Here is a 7,029-nt window from a genome sequence, read left to right as displayed (position 1 = left end):
AGGGAAACAGAGCACATGGCCATTAGAGAGCAGCTCTCCCACAGACTATCCACACTGACTCTATGCCCATCCACACTGACTCTATCCCCATCCACACTGACTCTATGCCCATCCACACTGACTCTATGCCCATCCACACTGACTCTATGCCCATCCACACTGACTCTATGCCCATCCACACTGACTCTATCCCCATCCACACTGACTCTATCCTCATCCACACTGACTCTATCCCCATCCACACTGACTTTATGCCCATCCACACTGACTCTATCCTCATCCACACTGACTCTATGCCCATCCACACTGACTCTATGCCCATCCACACGGACTCTATCCCCATCCACACTGACTCTATGCCCATCCACACTGACTCTATGCCCATCCACACTGACTCTATGCCCATCCACACTGACTCTATCCTCATCCACACTGACTCTATCCCCATCCACACGGACTCTATCCTCATCCACACTGACTCTATCCCCATCCACACTGACTCTATGCCCATCCACACTGACTCTATGCCCATCCACACTGACTCTATCCCCATCCACACTAACTCTATGCCCATCCACACTGACTCTATCCCCATCCACACTGACTCTATGCCCATCCACACTGACTCTATGCCCATCCACACTGACTCTATGCCCATCCACACTGACTCTATGCCCATCCACACTGACTCTATGCCCATCCACACTGACTCTATCCCCATCCACACTGACTCTATGCCCATCCACACTGACTCTATGCCCATCCACACTGACTCTATGCCCATCCACACTGACTCTATCCCCATCCACACTGACTCTATGCCCATCCACACTGACTCTATGCCCATCCACACTGACTCTATGCCCATCCACACTGACTCTATCCCCATCCACACTGACTCTATGCCCATCCACACTGACTCTATGCCCATCCACACTGACTCTATGCCCATCCACACTGACTCTATCCCCATCCACACTGACTCTATGCCCATCCACACTGACTCTATCCCCATCCACACTGACTCTATGCCCATCCACACTGACTCTATGCCCATCCACACTGACTCTATGCCCATCCACACTGACTCTATCCCCATCCACACTGACTCTATGCCCATCCACACTGACTCTATCCCCATCCACACTGACTCTATGCCCATCCACACTGACACTCAAACACCTTCACTGTCACTCACTCACACGCAAAAACCTCACTCACACACTCATTCCTCACACCACACACTTATACCCACACGCAGACAACCCTCACACCTACGCTGCTGCTATAATGATTATTGGTTTGATTTATTACTATCGTTATGCTACTGTTCATTGATTGCCATTTCCATTAGTATCTATCTTTTTATCCTGCTACTGGTCACTATTATTCCTGTTTACATATTATTAGTATATTACCATAAGTATTTATTTATGCCTGCTACCAGTCACTTTTTAGCCCTGTTTACGTGTACACTCACCGGACAGTTTTTAGCCCTGTTTACATGTACACTCACCGGACAGTTTTTAGCCCTGTTTACGTGTACACTCACCGGACAGTTTTTAGCCCTGTTTACGTGTACACTCACCGGACAGTTTTTAGCCCTGTTTACATGTACACTCACCGGACAGTTTTTAGCCCTGTTTACATGTACACTCACCGGACAGTTTTTAGCCCTGTTTACATGTACACTCACCGGACAGTTTTTAGCCCTGTTTACATGTACACTCACCGGACAGTTTTTAGCCCTGTTTACATGTACACTCACCGGACAGTTTTTAGCCCTGTTTACATGTACACTCACCGGACAGTTTTTAGCCCTGTTTACGTGTACACTCACCGGACAGTTTTTAGCCCTGTTTACATGTACACTCACCGGACAGTTTTTAGCCCTGTTTACGTGTACACTCACCGGACAGTTTTTAGCCCTGTTTACGTGTACACTCACCGGACAGTTTTTAGCCCTGTTTACGTGTACACTCACCGGACAGTTTTTTAGGTACACCACCCCGTTCACGAAAATGGATCGCTCCTACAGACAGTGAGTCACGTGGCCGTGGCTTGTTATATAAAGCAGGCAGACAGGTATCGAGGCATTCAGTTACTGTTCTATTGAATGTTAGAATGGGCAAAACCAGTGACCTAAGTGACTGAGCGTGGTATGATCATTGATGCTAGGCACTCCGGATCCAGCATCTCAGAAACAGCCTCCTGGGCTTTTCATACACGACAGTGTCTAGGGTTTACAGAGAATGACGCGAAAAACAAATAACATCCAGTCAGCGGCTGTCCTGTGGGAGAAAACAGCTCGTTGATGAGAGAGGTGGAAGGAGAATGGTAAGAACCGTGCAAGCTAACAGGTAGGCCACAAACAGACAAATAACGGTGCAGTACAATAGTGGTGTGCAGAACGGCATCTCAGAAACGCACAACTCCTCAAATCCTTGTCAGGGATGGGCTATTGTAGTAGACGACCACCCTGGGTTCCACTCCTATCAGTTAAAAACAAGAAGAAACTAATCTAGTGGACATGTGATCACCAACACTGGATAATTGAGCAGTGGGAAAGCATTGCCTGGAAAATAACAGCAAGTTCAGTTTACTCCCCAGACCTCAACCCAATAGAGCATCTTTGGGATGAGATAGAACGGGCTGTTCGCAGCATGAATGTACCGCCTTCCAATCTGCAGCAACATGGAATAACACCCCTGCTGTCATGGCCGTCATCGGAATGAGACCAGGATGCAGGGTGGTGAGCGTACGTTTTATTTTATTTTAAAATGTCGCCAACAAATGAAAGAAACAACCGTGACCTTTACAGGGCTAAGTGCCACAAACAAAGTTAACTACCCACACTGAAAGGAGGGAAAAAAGGGCTACCTAAGTATGATTCCCAGTCAGAGACAACGATAGACAGCTGTCACTGATTGAGAACCATACCTGACCAAAACATAGAAATAAAGAAACATAGAAAACAAAACATAGAATGCCCACCCAAATCACACCCTGACCAAACCAAATAGAGACATAAAAAGGCACTCTAAGGTCAGTGCGTGACACCTGTGGAACGTTTCTGACACCTTGTAGAATGCCCCAAAGAATTCTGAGGCAAAGGGCCAACCCAGTACTAGACAGGTGTACCTAACAAACTGTCCGTGAGTGTTAATCCTACTACCAGTCACTTTTTTCTCTTATCTCAACAGAGGTCATTAGAGCGCGGAACAGATCGGTGTACTGTCTACACTCGGTCTGTTGTTTTTATGAAATCTTTTTCATTAAATAGTTTTTAAATCATGTGGTGAGTCTCTGATCCACCTCTACGCAGACGACACCATTCTGTATACTTCTGGCCCTTCTTTGGACACTGTGTTAACAACCCTCCAGGCAAGCTTCAATGCCATACAACTCTCCTTCCGTGGCCTCCAATTGCTCTTAAATACAAGTAAAACTAAATGCATGCTCTTCAACCGATCGCTACCTGCACCTACCCGCCTGTCCAACATCACTACTCTGGACGGCTCTGACTTAGAATACGTGGACAACTACAAATACTTAGGTGTCTGGTTAGACTGTAAACTCTCTTTCCAGACCCATATCAAACATCTCCAATCCAAAGTTAAATCTAGAATTGGCTTCCTATTTCGCAACAAAGCATCCTTCACTCATGCTGCCAAACATACCCTTGTAAAACTGACCATCCTACCAATCCTCGACTTTGGCGATGTCATTTACAAAATAGCCTCCAATACCCTACTCAACAAATTGGATGCCGTCTATCACAGTGCAATCCGTTTTGTCACCAAAGCCCCATATACTACCCACCATTGCGACCTGTACGCTCTCGTTGGCTGGCCCTCGCTTCATACTCGTCGCCAAACCCACTGGCTCCATGTCATCTACAAGACCCTGCTAGGTAAAGTCCCCCCTTATCTCAGCTCGCTGGTCACCATAGCATCTCCCACCTGTAGCACACGCTCCAGCAGGTATATCTCTCTAGTCACCCCCAAAACCAATTCTTTCTTTGGCCGCCTCTCCTTCCAGTTCTCTGCTGCCAATGACTGGAACGAACTACAAAGCACCAACTGTCAGAGCATCTTACAGATTACTGCACCTGTACATAGCCCACCTATAATTTAGCCCAAACAACTACCTCTTTCCCAACTGTATTTAATTAATTTATTTATTTTGCTCCTTTGCACCCCATTATTTTTATTTCTACTTTGCACATTCTTCCATTGCAAAACTACCATTCCAGTGTTTTACTTGCTATATTGTATTTACTTTGCCACCATGGCCTTTTTTGCCTTTACCTCCCTTCTCACCTCATTTGCTCACATTGTATATAGACTTGTTTATACTGTATTATTGACTGTATGTTTGTTTTACTCCATGTGTAACTCTGTGTCGTTGTATCTGTCGAACTGCTTTGCTTTATCTTGGCCAGGTCGCAATTGTAAATGAGAACTTGTTCTCAACTTGCCTACCTGGTTAAATAAAGGTGAAATAAATAAATAAAATAAAATGTCAACAACAACAACATCTTTAACCATTGGAAGTTCTGATAGCTAATGATTCCGAGACGTGCTTAGCTTTTTTGTCTGGGACTGCAAGATTGTGTCCCGGATTCCCACAAAAAACAAAAAAAACAATACTTAGCGGTTAGCCATCATGCTAACAGAGCAAGATAACGGTGCTAGATTCAAAACACCAGTGGTATTTGTGTCTACGTCTGGGCTCACATATGCTGGGTGCGAGATGATATTTACGCAAGAGGAGGAAAATAAGGTGGAACTGATAAATTAACATAAAATATTTGTCTGTTTCAAATGTATTATCATCAAGCAGCTTAGGCAGGAGATTCTCCGGCTGCTAGCTCAGCTGCGGGAAAAACAAGATGTGCTTTCTAAGTACTTGGATGCAGCCCAGTTACACAGAATGTCAGTTCTGAATGCCTTCTAGAGCCAAGGGGTCGATGAGTTGGGCGGTACTGACCTGATCCAATCCAATGGGCAGATGGTAAGCTCAACACCGCGGCCAATGGGAGACTGGACACTGGCAAGACGAAGCAGGTAGGGTGGAAGGCAGTCTAGCCGGCATCCATATATCCTAGAAGATCAGTTCCAGCTATTAAACAGCTTTGCCCCACTGGAGGCAGACATACCAGCTCTGGGAGTCAACTCTGATTCTGGGAGTACACCAACAGCCAGCAGCCATCAGGGGCACCATGGCGATCAGCCGGTCGCTGACCAAAGGAAAAAAGGTCTTGGGCCCTCCTCCAGCTCCAGAGGATTCCGACGCCATCCGCTGCTACTGGTGTATGTACGGTGAGTCAGGCTGGCATGAATCAAAGCACACCTCCCCCTGCACGAGTCAGACTGGCATGAGTCAAAGCACACCTCCCCCTGCACGAGTCAGACTGGCATGAGTCAAAGCACACCTCCCCCTGCACGAGTCAGACTGGCATGAGTCAAAGCACACCTCCCCCTGCACGAGTCAGGCTGGCATGAGTCAAAGCACACCTCCCCCTGCACGAGTCAGGCTGGCATGAGTCAAAGCACACCTCCCCCTGCACGAGTCAGGCTGGCATGAGTCAAAGCACACCTACCCCTGCACAAGTCAGGATGGCATGAGTCAAAGCACACCTCCACCTGCACGAGGCAGACTGGCATGAGTCAAAGCACACCTCCCCCTGCACGAGTCAGGCTGGCATGAGTCAAAGCACACCTCCCCCTGCACGAGGCAGACTGGCATGAGTCAAAGCACACCTCCCCCTGCACGAGGCAGACTGGCATGAGTCAAAGCACACCTCCCCCTGCACGAGTCAGGCTGGCATGAGTCAAAGCACACCTCCCCCTGCACGAGGCAGACTGGCATGAGTCAAAGCACACCTCCTCCTGCACGAGGCAGACTGGCATGGGTCAAAGCACACCTCCCCCTGCACAAGGCAGACTGGCATGAGTCAAAGCACACCTCCCCCTGCACGAGGCAGGCTGGCATGAGTCAAAGCACACCTCCCTCTGCACGAGGCAGGCTGGCATGAGTCAAAGCACACCTCCCTCTGCACGAGGCAGACTGGCATGAGTCAAAGCACACCTCCCCCTGCACGAGGCAGGCTGGCATGAGTCCAAGCACACCTCCTCCTGCACGAGGCAGGCTGGCATGAGTCAAAGCACACCTCCTCCTGCACGAGGCAGGCTGTTCTGTTCCCCCTCTTCCTTACCCATCGGATTCCATCACGACCACCTTTGTCGGGGGCAGCTCGATGGTGAGAGATTTCATCCTGTAGGCCGACCAAGGTCCACTGTCATACAGGCGCCCGTGTCCAAGACATCAACTCCCTCCTGCCCAGAGTTCTAGCTAAATACTCTAATATTGACACTGTTGTCACTCACGTTGGATTTAACAACATTCGCTTTCGGAAATCTGAGGAACTGAAGAAGGGCTACAACATACTCTTGAAAACCCTTGTTTTCCCAGGGAAGAGAACAGTCATCTCTGGCCCCCTGCCGTGCTATAGAAGGGGTTCGGAATGTTACAGCCGCCTTGCTGCCCTAAAGAAGTTCCTGAAGAAACTCTGCAAAGACAGGAATGGCTCCTTTGTGACAATTTTGACTTGTTGTGGGAGCAACCAACACTCTTTTAAAGAGATGGAATCCACCCTGACCGCAGGGGTTCCAGGATTATCTCCAACATAGCGAACTGCTTAAGAGACTGGCGGTCTGGTTTTGTTAGTGCTCCAGTCCTCCATGTCCTAATAAGTAACAGAGGACAAGGAAATCGTATTCTATCCCAGAGAAATAGAAGTGCAGTAAATGTAAATAACCAAATATATGTTCCTTTAACTGTTAGCTCCGAGGGTATTGTCTGCAATAATCATATGGGCATAGAATTGAATGTCAGATGATGTGGAAGTAAAATGGCTACAGGTTCCTCTGCCTCACATAAAGCCTTTTCTTGTAGGAAGTTGCTATAGACCACCAAGTGCTAAAAGTCTGTATTTGGACTATATGTGTGAAATGTTGGATAATG

General features: G+C 47.8%; 1 protein-coding gene across 1 annotated transcript in view; it reads right to left on the bottom strand.

Moving 5' to 3' along the window:
* LOC115146667 (proenkephalin-A-like) overlaps positions 1 to 7,029 on the bottom strand; it is a 47,512-nt gene that overhangs the window by 3,177 nt on the left and 37,306 nt on the right. The gene's annotated exons all lie outside the window — the stretch shown is intronic.

The sequence above is a fragment of the Oncorhynchus nerka genome, linkage group LG18 (genome assembly GCF_034236695.1).
Source record: "Oncorhynchus nerka isolate Pitt River linkage group LG18, Oner_Uvic_2.0, whole genome shotgun sequence".
NCBI classification, from domain to species: domain Eukaryota; kingdom Metazoa; phylum Chordata; class Actinopteri; order Salmoniformes; family Salmonidae; genus Oncorhynchus; species Oncorhynchus nerka.
Note: the sequence above shows the minus strand (reverse complement) of the source record. Positions and strands in the feature narration are given on the sequence as shown.